The 14,534-nt window shown below is 37.8% G+C and overlaps 1 non-coding gene across 1 annotated transcript; it reads left to right on the top strand.

Moving 5' to 3' along the window:
- Positions 1 to 10,553: 10,553 nt before the first annotated feature.
- Positions 10,554 to 10,627, top strand: TRNAN-GUU (transfer RNA asparagine (anticodon GUU)). The gene has a single exon. It is a non-coding gene; the product is annotated as a tRNA-Asn (tRNA).
- Positions 10,628 to 14,534: the final 3,907 nt, after the last annotated feature.

Below are 14,534 nucleotides of genomic sequence, written 5' to 3'. Positions count from 1 at the left end.
AGCGTAGCGTTGCTCGACGGTGCGCTCCATACTGGCGCGACGACACCACAAACAATCACACGTCACAAAAATCCACCTCCTGTCTCAACGCATGCCCGAAGGCGACTGAACTGAAGTTCGCCTGAGTGGTGGGGGTCCCCTCAACCAAGCCGAACGGTCGGACTCCCATCCACCGTTGAGGCTACAGCTAACCAGTCCCGATACTTATTGAACGGACCCTGTAATAACTGAATACTCACTTCATTATTAAATTAACAACAAGATATTTTTGGTATTTGCCTGTAGAAACAAATGCATTTAAGATAAACCTTTATTGCATCTATGCCACACCTTTGACGCAGTTTTGTCTTTCCTGAGCATAACGGTGATCCTGATTGCGAAGCCAGCTGTAATTTCCAAGCCACGAAAGAGTTCGTTTTCATCATCCTCGGATTCTTAACGTCCATTCCCTCACACCCGGTGGCCTGAGGGAGATTTTCGATTTAGCAACCTCATGTTTCATTATCTCCTAGATAGTCCATTTTTTTTAACCTCTTTAGTCGGCATTTAACGTAGCTTAATAATCCAGCATCAATTTGACGAATAGCCAAAGTAGGCTGACGCTTAGGGGAGTGATTTATTTCGGGTCTCAAAAACTGTCTTTCGAGCACGTCAACAAACCACTGCACGTGGAACTCGTGGGCTTGGAGAAAGTCTTTCAAAACTCGTGCGGAACAATATTTTCATAAGGCTGGAAAACACTGGGACAGATTAAAAAACCAGAAGAATAACCGATCGAGTCTCTAAAATGCGAATGAGAGACGGAACAATAAGATTAACTTAACTAAATATTTGAGTTGGACTCAAAAAAGTCTATCTTCCGCCAATGTAATTAGACATAGGACCACGAGGAGTTCAGAAAAAAATTATATTTCACCTACACCGAAATCACCACGACATGAGATTGGAAAATTTCAAAAACATCTAACTTAGGATAGTTCAAAATACAAGGGTTCTCATGATTACGAGGCTACTAGTATAATAAGAGAGAGATATGCCACTACAAGCAAATGAATTTGCGTAGGGTATGCAAATCTACAGTAATTTGGTTAATTCATTATTACTTCAGGGGTTTTGAAAGTTTATTATTGAATATCAAAAAGTCAGGATTCGTTGATTAAAAATTGGCAATTTTCCACGAAATAAAATGTAATGGGACCGGTTTCAATGTAACTACATCATCGTCAGGTGCCGTCGTCACCTATCGATGATGTAGTTACATTGAAACCGGTCGCATTAAATTATACTTTGTGGAAAATTGCCAATTTTTAATCAGTTATGATGTCCACCATATCACGCCTGAAACGCCTCTTTTTAGTCAGGATTCATGTCTTCCGCGTAACCTATTTAACAGGTTATATACGAAAAAACTTGGGGAATTGCTTAATGCACAAATATACTACTTATTGCTGCATATTTTATAGTTATTGAAATGATAAATCTCCGAAACACCGATTCCTAAAACATTCCCTGTTGGAATTCGTGTTTTTATTGGCAATGCTATGGCTTTGGTATTGTTTCCATAGATAATAATAGGAAAATGTAAAAAAATCAGTTAAGGTTTTATCAACATGATTAAAAAGCAGGATAATGAACCATTATAGTATTGTAGATAAACGAAGATTAGGCCACTTCAAAAACTGATGCTCAAGATTCCGTTGAAAGTGGTTGAAAATTTAATGGCCGCAGACGGTAAGGTAGAACGGAAGGGTAAAATGCCTAAGGAATACATCGAGAAGAGGGGCCTGATAAATTGGTCACCTTGAGGTCCGATGGATTTTCTAAGAATATAATAGAAGGGAAAAAAGAAGGGCAGGACCCACGGGAAAGGTCAAGGGGAAAATACAAATTCGCAACACAAATACGGAGGGATGTACTCCCGACGGAGGAGGTAACGGGCCGTAAGAGGGTTATTATTGGATGGTGAAATTTGGAGGCCTCCAGTCAACCGACCATCGGATTGAAGAAATAATGAATGGAAAGGCTTTTTCAGCGAGAGCGCCTGTGACGGAGAGGGGATAAGGGTGAAGGTGAAGGAAAGTGGCGAAGACCAGCGATAAGCGCGCTCGTTCGGATATACGTATCGAAGCCTCTCCGTTTCCTCGGCAGCTTTGGTTTGACTAAAAAGAAAGAGAATGGATTCATAAGGTAGCCTGGAGCATGGTATTGTAAGAGGGCGGCGAAGATTTTATAGATACAGGGAATCAATATTGGTCGAACAATACGAAGGTCGAAAAGTTCGATTTTAAATTAAAGGACCATTGTAAGGATTAGCATTTCAACTCTCAGTTATATCGAATGAGTCATCCGACCAGGGGTAATCATTTTTCATAAATTTAGGACCAAAACTTTCCCCTAAGAATTTATAAACTAATATCATTCTTAAAAAGTAAAAATAAGTATACGGGGGACCAGAGAAAAATGTGATATTCTTATGGCGACGAATGAGAATCTTTGTTATGAAAAATATAATCACATACTTTTTTCAACGCTGATAAAAATAAAAATATTTATGAAGGGTAAGGAATCAGCTAATAATTCATCAAAATCAGCTGCAAGCTGAAAATATTAAAAAAAAGACCCATCATATAAAACTGAGACGTTATCAACTCTCATTTTTAACTGCATTTGAATTTTCATGGCATCGTTCGTCCGCTATTCCATTTGAACGTCTTATTAATATTTTAACTGGCACACTAAGCTTTTATAACTCATAATAAATTCATCAGCGTTTAATATTATCTTAAGTAATTTATGTTTTTTTGACGGCACGACGCCTCATAATACTTGTAGTATTGAAGCATGATGCTCCCTTTAAAGATCCTGTAATGTGCGATATTCGAAAAAGCCCTGCAAAACATTTTTTTACCACAATAATTTGTTGAGAACTGCAGGAATTGATCCCATAGCTATATATGCAGCGTAATGTTAACAAATTTCGGGAAGGTAATTTTAGAAAAATAGATTGATAAACGTCTTTATTCGGGCGTAAATGAGACCCTTCTTCCATTTAACCCCTGACGGTGATTATAAGGTAAAGATAAACTCTATGCAAAACCCTTCTCTCCTATATTTACGAACTTTTACTTCTATTTCTTTAAAATCAATAATATTTCCATAACCATAAGGAGACGATTGAAAGCCAGCTATGGCCGTCCCAAAAAGAAAATAATTCACCCTTTCACTCTTCAAAGAAATTTTGCCGTTCTTCGGCAGAAAAGAAGGAAAACGGTGGGTTTTTCTCGACCGATATTTCCAAGGCCTCCATTATACAGGGATAGAAAAATCCATTTCAAGTGAAATTACCTAGCTACGAAGTTTCAACGTAGATGCAGAGCGAACGGATCGAAACCCGTACCATAAACATATCTATTGAACAAGAATTCCTGAAATACTCGTAGATAGAAAGAACAAGGCAGAAATGATTAGAAGATAGGAAGATCAAGAGGGAGCTGCTCGGAGTAAATAATGGCGAATACGACGACAGAGACAAATGAATTCTTGAAAACTTTAGCGCATAACTTATCGTCATAATGAAAGGGAGTGATGATGAGAAACTGGGGTGTGATTATCGTGCAATTACGAGGAACCGACCCCAAATTCTTCGAGAGCACCAGATGATCGATGACTTGCTGCTGGCTTCATAATGATGTACTTATTTCTTGATTTTTTTCACCCAGAAGTGCTTTCAAATACTTTCCATATTTGCATTATCGAATTGCAAAACCAATAAATTTTGTCACAGGGATAATTAAAGTATTTCAATTCATGTCAACTCTGATAAGCTTTTACTGCTTTAAAGCGTATCTATTTACTGTTGCACTTGTTGGTAATGGTGCCTTTTTTAACATGGTCACGAAAAAATTTTCACAAAGAGCGTATTTCACATTACGATTCCACATTGAACCACAACGTTTTATGGCATCCCTGCTTTTACAAAGCACAGCTTGTGATTAGATTACGCGACGCCCACAATACATACTTAGGCATCATTCTGGTTTCTAGTAAATCGAGTCGGCATCACTCAACTATTATAAATAGTATTAGTCTATCGGTTGTAGGTGCCATTGTATGAATCATGAAGGCTATTTCAAAATGATGTGGTCGACTAGTAAAATAGCACTTTTTATAATGAGAAATTCTTTGCGCTACACAAGGTCTATCTCCAGAGATATAAATACCTTGTACCTCACATTATCACCTCCGAAATATCTAGTATTGCCTTTCCTCCACCTCATTTGTCCAAAATTCTTCACGATTCTATTGTATTTCAATATCTCCTCCATCGGAGTTTTATAACTTCTATAATATCTCCCAACAAACTTCTCGTATATCCCCAGCCATACGTCCTTATTCTTGATTTTCTTCCCTAATGCCCATTTTGTTATATATTCTTGTCCTTTTCAACTTATTACAACCGGATAACAAAATAATTTAAACGAAGACCGAAATTCTTTACCCAGATGTTCTCTTGCCAACCGGGATCCTTCCCCTAGGATTCACTGACCGTAAAGGATAAATTGTAAAAATCTAATAAAATACAAAAACCTATTTGATTGTTTTCGTACTTGACAAATTATTTCTCAAGCATCAATTGGATAACTAAACAGCTGGTTAAAAAAACACAAGATCATTCAACAAATGGTAAGCTCTGAAACAAGTTTTTGGTAATAGCATTAAATGTACCTATGTCTGAAATTATGATATTACTTAGTCCTGCGATAACGCAAGGTCAGAGTTAACGATTTGCAAATGCGTGGCCTAGTATTTGTTAAAACTGTACGACTAAACCAAATGTCAGCACGCGAGATTTTCATCTTGTACTATGGTCGTTTCTGGCTCAAGAATACCTAGAAAAGGACTGGGGCAGCAGCATTTATTTAATGGATCCTGCATAAGAAAGTGAATATTACGCAGAGATTTTGCATAGAAGCGCACATGTTACTCTTAAAAGAACTTAAGCTACCGAACCACTCTCTAAAAGTTCACTTAAAAGGATGAAACACTTTTAAGGGAACTTTTCTCAAGTGATAATTGAAAATAAATGCACTTAGTGTCATCACAATTTTCAATCATTCATTCAAATTATTCGCATCCAGAGTACTGATATAAATACTTCTTTGCCCGCAACGAAGAAATTCTAAACAGTTTTAGACGCTATGCTCTGACCGATCCACCATATCAGTAACATCGAAATCGCAAACATTCTTTCAATACGACTATGATACGAGTGTCCAGCCAAGGCAAATCAAAACGCGAATAAACTTCAAGGTGCTTACTATACGCCTGGAAAAAGATTTAAACTGAGAACAAAACGAGTGCCTAGTGAGATGACGCAGATAAATGTTGAAGAAATAATTCCTTTTAAATCTTTGAGAGGCGTATTATAGATCTATTGGAAATTATGGTAGCGTACTATAATTTCACTCCATGTCGCTCTATGATTTGCGACAATAAATATTGAAGACTGCTAGAGACTCGATCACGAGGTAATTTCGCCATTCGCGGAGGCTGCAATAAATCTTCGAGGGACTAGCGCGGGTGAATCAGTCGTCCGTGACGACCGCGGTGCCTAAATACAGAGGCAGTCGACTGAGATTTTCCCTGAAGCATGTTTTTGCTGTGCTAAAATTTAACGGTGTCTTGTTCTTACCCATTTTCTCTCAATGTCCGCGCAGCAAGTACGTCACAGGAAACGAGGACTCTCACGAAGCAGGTACCTCTGAAAAAGGGATACCTACATGCTTGTTCGTGAATATTCGTAAGCATCCCTTTCACGTCCGTTTCACTTACTAGGAATATTCGAACGGTCCCAGTGAGCAAGATGGTGAATTTTTTTCTTGTGTAGGTCTACTTTTGCCTGACAAAAAGTGCAATTCTTGGGCCTTTCGCTTTTCCTTTGAGTGATTTATGCTCGCGGGTATTCAGAAATTAACGGCAGTTGAGCTTTTTTTTTGCATGAAGTCAGTATTGCCATTGAAGCGAAAGTGCTACACTATTTAGCAACATCTAAAAGTGTTACTAAGGCTTATTATCAATGATTAGCTCCCGATACAATAGACTCGGAATGAAATTGAAAAACCAATTTTCAATAGGGAACTGTTGCCTTAATACTCGTGCGTGATTTATTAAGTAGTTCAAATGAATTTATTACCTCTTTACGGACAAAATTCATTCTTAAAGAATAAAATAACTTCAGATACATAATACTCTTCAAAAGAATGACTACTAAAAAGTAACTGTATTGCATCAAAATATACCAAATGAACTTCAAGTCTCAACTTCAACAGCCATTTCCTTGTGTGGCAAATCTCTTATGATAGCATGTATAGTTTGTAAGAAATTCTTAATAAATCCACTTAAGTAAAAATATCATTATTTATTTGCAAGTAATTTATTATTCTTTACAGTAGATTCCTGAATGGAGTCCAAATTTATGTACATGTATGTATGCAGATAAAATTTAGGCATTAGATAAAAATAAAATATTTCGATCAAATATAGTACAGGGACGCGGATATTTCCGAAATCGTGCAGATGGGCTCGAGGATTGTTATCATGATGCAAATTTTGCAAACGTGTCGATGCATTTTCAGAGAATCGATATTTATTCATAATCGAAGCAATTGTATAGCTTAATTTGCTGGCGGTGAAATTTTCGTACGTTTGAAAGTAAAAGTTTTTCAAGCAAGGTAACAGAAAATGGACAAAACGCGTGCTTCGCATCATTTTACGGACCCTTTTTGTTGTTTTATCTTGTTAAAAGCTAGTTAAGTTAATGGTTCCTCGATAAATATGTTCCGTTTATTTAGGGCATGCATAAAGCTATCATTATACGAGCTCGTACAATAAAAGTATGTGTCTCTAGGACTAGAGTTACCAGAGTAACACGCTTTCAAAGTCCGCAGGTCTATTATTACGAATCAGACAGTAGCTATTTAAGGAGGAGGAGTTATTTGTCATAGAATTCATATACTGCGTTGTGATAACGTGGCAATGATAGAAATACACAGCTCTAGATTGAATAATTTAATATGGCTTGCAGAAGAATCACATGTAAACGCTCACATTTATTTACAACGTCTACGCCCTGATTCCATGGCCGCCTAAAACGCTTCTTCAGGATTCCCTTTTGCCCCCTCGTAAATTGCTGATGGTCCGTAGCCTAGGCTTTCTTGGATTCTTTGTCACACAAAGTTTGGAATTCTTTGGAATGTCGCATCCATGAGGACCCATTTTTCACACCCATAATACCATTACTGCATTTCCCACGAGTTGACGATGAATTTGGTTGGGTGTTAAACCACGCCGGTGGGGAACACGGATGATGACACGCTGTTCTTCTACTCTAAATGAAGCCATTTTAATTATTCAAACGCCTCTTACTCTAGCGGCAGGTGTGCAAACTCAGTGATATGTGCTGTGCAGCATGCTTTATTTTATTTTTTAAAGAATTTGTCGTTGCAATTAGGTATTTGCCCTGGTGGCAACGGTCAAATCTGGTCGACTGTCAATCTTACAATTAGACGTACATATATAAACAAGAAGAACAAATGGAAGACAAAAGCTCTAATATATAATGACACTAAAAGATTACCAACCGCACCTTTACTCCTTTCACCTCCTTTTTCTTCTATTTTTAAAACTCTCCCTTTCAATACATCCAACATTTCCGTGACACTCTCTGTTCTTTTGACCTTCCGAGTACATATCTTGCTGCCTTTCTTTGGACTTTTTCTATACTTATAAAGAGTACCCGAGCTCAACCGCACATTTCTACCTCCCCACAGTCCAGAGAAAAACACAAGGAAATTTTGAATACCTGAAAATACTTTTTCAAAGCCATAAGGCCAAACACAAATAAAACAAGTTTTTTCATTACTATCAAAATTCTATTCTTTATTCAGCCTGACGTCTATTAATTTTCTTTTCTCTACCTTGCTTACGACACTGCCACAAGTTTAGGAACATAAAAACAACTGTAATATTACTTTATTGACATTCTCTGAAGAAAAAAAATTCAATATCTACCATGGAAACGTCACTTGCATTGCGTAGGTACGGAAACATCGAGCAAACTCCGTAAAAGGAATATCCCATTTTAGGAAAATGACAAACGATGTACAACTACCGGACGTTTATGGAATTAACCTAAAACGGAAAAAATGAAGCAGTAAGATTCAATGGAACGGTAAAACTAATTGAGACATCTAAAAAACGTCTTACTGAAGATATACGCCAAAGCGGTTTGAATGCGCGTGTCTTTAACTTCCAATGTTTCTTTCCCAAAACGCCGCTGGCGAATAAACTATTTTAATTAAAGCCGTTTCTGAAAGGTTATCGGTAGGATAGGATAATATAACGTTATAGATGTTCATTGATATCTCTGTACATGATGATAAGAATCATGTGACTTGATATTCACTTGCGTCAGGATAAGTATAAACCAATGACACTTAGGCATAGCTAAGTCTAGAGATTCTCAATCAATTTTCAACAGACTCTTACTAAGTAGGCCAACTCAAAAAATTTATTTGCTTCAATTTGAAAGATTTAAAATATATAGTTTAACATGGACATTATAGAACACATTTTTAAGTGATTTAAAAACAGTTGGAAGGATAATTTGGGCCAGCGTGATAACAAGAATCGCGTCGAGCGGGTAGGCTGCTAAAGGGATTGCCTCACTTCCAATACTTCTTATAGGGTTTCCAGGTCTTTCCAGTTAGAAACAAAATTCACACAGGGAGAGAAAATGAGGATTGGAGGGAGTTCGACTTTTAAATATGGAGGTTTAATAATTGGGGATGAATTGCGAATGATGGAAAATAACGCTTAAGAGAAAGGTTTCTTACGGAGAAGCGAGTATTTAGAGGAAAATAACGTCACCAGGGGACCATTTAAAATTTTATAGTTCACGGGGAAGCTGAGAGATGAAAAAAGATGGTATTCTTTGTTGCTAGTCCTTTACTAATAAATAACTCACATACTTACATTACTCACGATAAATATCACTTGAAAGTAATATAAATCGTATTGTATTTCATTCCACCTATTGCACGATAATCGAGCATAATCAACGAAAATACCTCTACAGAAAAGTTTCTTAGTAACAATTTAGAAAATAAACCCTTTCATCAGTATATTTGAACACCTATTTCTGTTATAATTAATATCGTGATAATACTTAACAAAATTACTAGAAACGTTCAAGTAACATTATTGCATGTATTACACCAAATTATTTAATTAAAGGGAAATAAAAAAAATTGTGATTTAATGTGATTGATTACCACAGTTTCTTCCGGAGGAGTAGATATGGATACATACGATTTAGTGTTTATGAAATCTATCGTCAAATTCAAGACACGTAAGAATAGGAAGAATAAAAGTAAAGTAAAACGAATAAGTTCCTATCGGGACTATCAGAATGCAGCTGACGAATTTCGAAGAGGACAAGGGGATGGGTATTGAAGAAAGAGTAAGGAATTACCTAAAATAATGAATAACAACGACCGCAAACATAACAATACGATGGTTAATAGGAGAAGGTTGAGGAAGCCATGGGTTACAGTAGAGAAATCGTGGAAGGAGCAATGTGAGAACATGGAGAGACTAAGAATACAGAATGAAAAGGGTTCGCTCTATAGGAAGGTCAAAGCACCGTCAGAGAGTAAGGAAGTAAAATATGTTCACACTCACAGAAATCTGACGGGAAAAGTATTAGTCGAAAAAGAAATGATTCAGACGAGATATAAATATAAAATAACTTAATTGACTCTACTGCGACAAAGTAGACCTGCTTAGATACACGTAGAGGGAGAATTTGATGTAAATGAGAATAGGTCAGGTCCAAGCATACTCGATTACGAGATGGAAAAGGTATTATAGGAAATGAAATCGAACAAAGCTGTGGGGATAGAGAAATTCAGACAGGATCTAGACATGGGTCTAGGAAAACGTGGATGGTTGAGTTTCTATGTACTCATTCCCATTAATTTCAAGATCAGTCTAGGTCAAGAAATGGGCGACGTACACGTGATACCAAAGTGATACTATGGCCAAAGAAAGTAAGGCATATAGCGTACAAACGGGGCGTATTGCTTGATTCGTTAATTTCGTAAAGGGGCTCTAAAGACTACACTGCGCATTATTAGCATTATTTTAACGTGGTGCTGTGGAAAGGGGTGGAGGAACAGGCGGCTAATGCGAAACCAGTTTGGGTCTCAAGGTTAGACAAGTAATGGTGGTGGGTGGAGAGGATGGGCAATGATAAACATAGGACAGGATTGTCCACTACCACCGATGTTTATCAGTGCATAATCGGAGAAAAATGAAAAGAGAGCATTAAAAAAGATGGATATATAAATGAAAGTAGACATCAAATCACTGGAATTTGTGAATTATCACGATTCAGTGAGCCAGGCAGACAAAGTATTACGTTCAATGCGTATCGTAATACAGAACCAGTACAAGAAATGATAACACTTTCTTAGAAAACGCTAGCTATAGAAGCCTCCGTGGCGCAATCGGCTAGCGCGTTCGGCTGTTAACCGAAAGGTTGGTGGTTCGAGCCCACCCGGGGGCGTTCTTTTTATCCGTACTTAGCCACCCAATTTTAATTTTATGTATTCGTCACTTGATCTGACAATTTGCCAAAATGAGTACAATGGCCACTGGCAAAATGAGTACAATTTACTAATTGACGCATAGCTTTAATTATTCGAAGTCTAAATTTTGCAAAAAAAATAGTAGAATGACTGTATTCAATATAGTCATTAAAGAAATTTTACATAGGAAAAATGTCGTGACATATTCTGATAAAGAAGTGTGAGGAGGGTCTTCTCATTTCCTGGGTCGCATCTTGAATACTTATCAAACATTTGGAGCAATTCAACAGGGGGTGTCCGGACCCCGGGCATATAAAAGTAAGGCAAATGATTGAATGAATGAGTGATTGCATCCAATCCTACAATTCTACGTTACAATTTCATCAAATTAACTTCAATTAATCTCTATTTAAAAAAAAGTCTTCAACGACGTGTCTGAATAATGATAAATCTAGACAAAAAAATCATAAATTCACAACACTTTTACAGCCAAGGCCCAGACCGTCACTCGCAGAACTAGAATATTAGAACAATCCCAATACAAGCAGCCAGTTAATCAGATAACTGGAGAAAAAAGTCTCCAGTATTTTATTAAACACTGTTATGCGTGTATTAATCCAGTTTTAAACAATCACGTGATGTTTCTTTGAGGACGCATCAATCATAAAAGTACCAGTTATACTGAATTAGAAGCAATATTTTTTTTCTATTCGACAGATGTTCGACGGTAGAATTAAAACTCCATAGTGGAAATTGCATTCTAATCAGGCTGTTAAATGGAAGCCCGGGGATTTAAAATATAAACTCGGCACTAACATTAGTTAACTGAAATTTAACGTTTAAAAATGTAAGGATTGCCCAACATTCCTAAAATGGTAAAAGACTCTGAAGACCATATACAGGTGCCGATGGTGCCGAAAATTCTGAGTGTCGACCAACAGCTCCTGGACAAATACGGCGTTGCCACGTTGCCGCACCCGCCCTATTCTCCCGATCTGGCACCACCGGACTTCTTCTTCTTCCCCCTGATGAAAAGACAGTTCAAGGGACAACGTTTTGACCCGATAAAGGCCGTTCAAGGGGCTTCGACGAGGGTCATCAACGGCATCCCCAAAGAAAATTTCCAGCGGGCGTACGGGGAATGGGAGCAACGTTATACTACGTGTGTAGCAAGCAGCTCAAGGAGCATACTTTGAAGATTATTAAGTCGATGTAAGTATATCGTCAATAAAATTCTTGTAAAAAAATCAGTCCTACCACTTTTGGGTGCGACCCTGTACACCGTTGTGTATAAATTGCAGTCGCTAATTTCCTTCGCCGTAGTTTTTCGCACAACATGCTGATGCATATGATTAATTTCAGTCCTATTGAGTGAAAACATCTTTATACATTGACACAACACAGAATAAAAGGTCTATCACTCTCTCTTAAAACAACACTGCACACCAAAATTATCGGTTGCGAGAAAATTAAAGCATAACTAAACAAGGAAACGATTCAGCGACTGCTGATGGGCAAGATATACAGAAAAACCAATATGAGAAGGGCTAAAAGGGAGTAACGTAAAAGGAGAAGAAATTACACGAAACCTTCAACAAATCAATGTTTGAAGCATAGCGCCTATTGGCGTAAAAATTGTTCTATTTATGAAATCAAATCCGAATACCCACAGAGGGAACTCAAATCTTAGTCACCTTGCTAATTACAATTCATTTTGACAATTACATTAGCCACAATTTGAGACGAGACAGTCTCGTGAATAAAATAACAAAGCGATAATCGGGTGTGAAAACCTACAGATAAAGATAATCCAATATACGTCGAGTATACAGGTAAATCTACAAATACAAGGAGTTGTAAATAAATATGTCAATTAGGAAGAGAAGTCAGAGAAAAGAAGAGAGTCGGAGCAGGCCAATCTGCGGATTGATAACTTTTGACTGCTACGAGGTTGAAGGCTCAGTGTTTAATTAGGATGGAGACCTCTTGTGGAAAATTTACAAAAAAATTTTGTTGCAATAACAGAGCGATGGCAATCTATGATTTCTTGCAAAAAGACTAACTGCATCTGCGAAAATCTGCTATCGATCTCCGCGGTGCAATAGCCATGCGCATTCGGCTGATGATTCCAAAGGTTGATAGTTCAAGCCCACCCAGTATGGGTTGTCATTTGTTTTACCTATATATGTTTGTTGGAATTTAGCCTTCTTCTCTTGCAGCATTCTCTCTTGGTGTTGCGTGAAGTCCGGATTTTGGATAGTAAAACTTAATCATCGCGGAGGTGCTCCTTCATTACGTTCCCCTATTCCCGACAAGTTTTGTACACTATAATTACGATTGGAATGACACCATGGTGAAAGGTTCCAAGGAAAAGAAAACGCTAGATTGTGGCTTTTCCCCCCATAATTTGGACCCATTCTCTGGTGCTGCATTAATGCTTCACTTGTTTCGTAACTTCGAACATCAAGGGGAAAGTATCAATACATACCCCTCACGCCGTTCCCTTTCGGTTTAAGCGAAGTTAAGAAAGCTTTATTTTGATTTCGGGACTCTTACACCTTTTTTACCATTTTTTCCATGCTATCCTATCCTTACATGCTTCTTACACCTCCGTTATATTCCCATGGTAAATGCCGAACCATTTCCATCAATTTCAACTACATCGCACCCGTTTTGCACTGTCGCACATACACTGGACTTGTTTCCCGCATTCACCAGCTCTTGTTCCTTCGCACACACACCACTCACATTCCAAGCACCAAATATACAGATTTTTCCACGTTCATTTTTAGTGGTTCATTCCTATACCACATACGTTGTACGTCGTGGCTTCGGTCGTTCGAAGCATTGTTTTTTTTCAGCGAGGATTTAGAGGCAGATTTCAAGGTTACCAGCCTCAATGGTACACGTGCCACGTGTAGCAAGCATTCCCTAGTAACGGTTACGGCGCTCTAGCAACCGTTTCTGACATTTTCGTCAGAATATCTTGAGCGCATTCGAAACCTAGTAATAACCACGGCCCACTTTCACCATACTAAACAAGCTTGTGACTCTTCTGAAGAGACTACGTCAATAGCCAGGATACGTTTCCCTGCCCCACCACAATGAGGTATAGCCAGCACCTATCATTAAATGTAAAATCTTTCGAAATCATGCGGAAAAAAGTATCGAGTTTTGAAAACAGCAAACTTTAAAACATTAGTTTCAAAAATTCGACCAGATCACGTCGCCCGCTCTTCGCCATAAAATATTCAACCCGTGGCAACGAATATTGAGTCACACTAGCCATTTTACTCGCCGCTTACTTCTTTGCAGGCAAACAGAGGGACGAATATCTATGATGACAATTTTATATTGGGTTAACGGCCATTCCCACCAATTTTCGCTGATTCCGCCTTTCACCTTTGGCTGTAATGCAAAATATGGGCATCTATAAATATACTTTCTTATCACCTAAGCGAGAGGTGTCATCCATCGAAGCGCAAACAACGATGAATTCAAAATTAATTTATGTTCAGAATATTGAGAACTTGATCACAGCATGAAATATAACTGGGAATTAAATTATCTAATAGGAAGCGATAATGTCAATTCTATGAATTCCACGAATGAATTTTGAGGGAAGTTCAATTTGTCGAAAAATTGGATCATTCCATTCCCAGAAAAAAATCAAAAAAACCATTTAAAAAGTTTTCGTTAATAATCGTCTCACATGTATGTCTTTCAGCCAAAACGAGATATCAACCATACTGTATTTGGAAGAGAATGTTTATTGGCGATAGGCACGTCGTATCAGCTATTTCCGTAATCAATGCGCCAAAATCTAATTTACACTGAATTGAAGTTGATGCCACTAATGCTGTAGGGTCAAGTGGAAAAAAATTC

Source organism: Hetaerina americana, unplaced genomic scaffold (genome assembly GCF_022747635.1).
Source record: "Hetaerina americana unplaced genomic scaffold, ioHetAmer1.1.p SCAF_8, whole genome shotgun sequence".
Taxonomy (NCBI): Eukaryota; Metazoa; Arthropoda; class Insecta; order Odonata; family Calopterygidae; genus Hetaerina; species Hetaerina americana.
The sequence above is the reverse complement of the archived record's forward strand: the minus strand, read 5'-3'. Positions and strand labels throughout refer to the sequence as shown.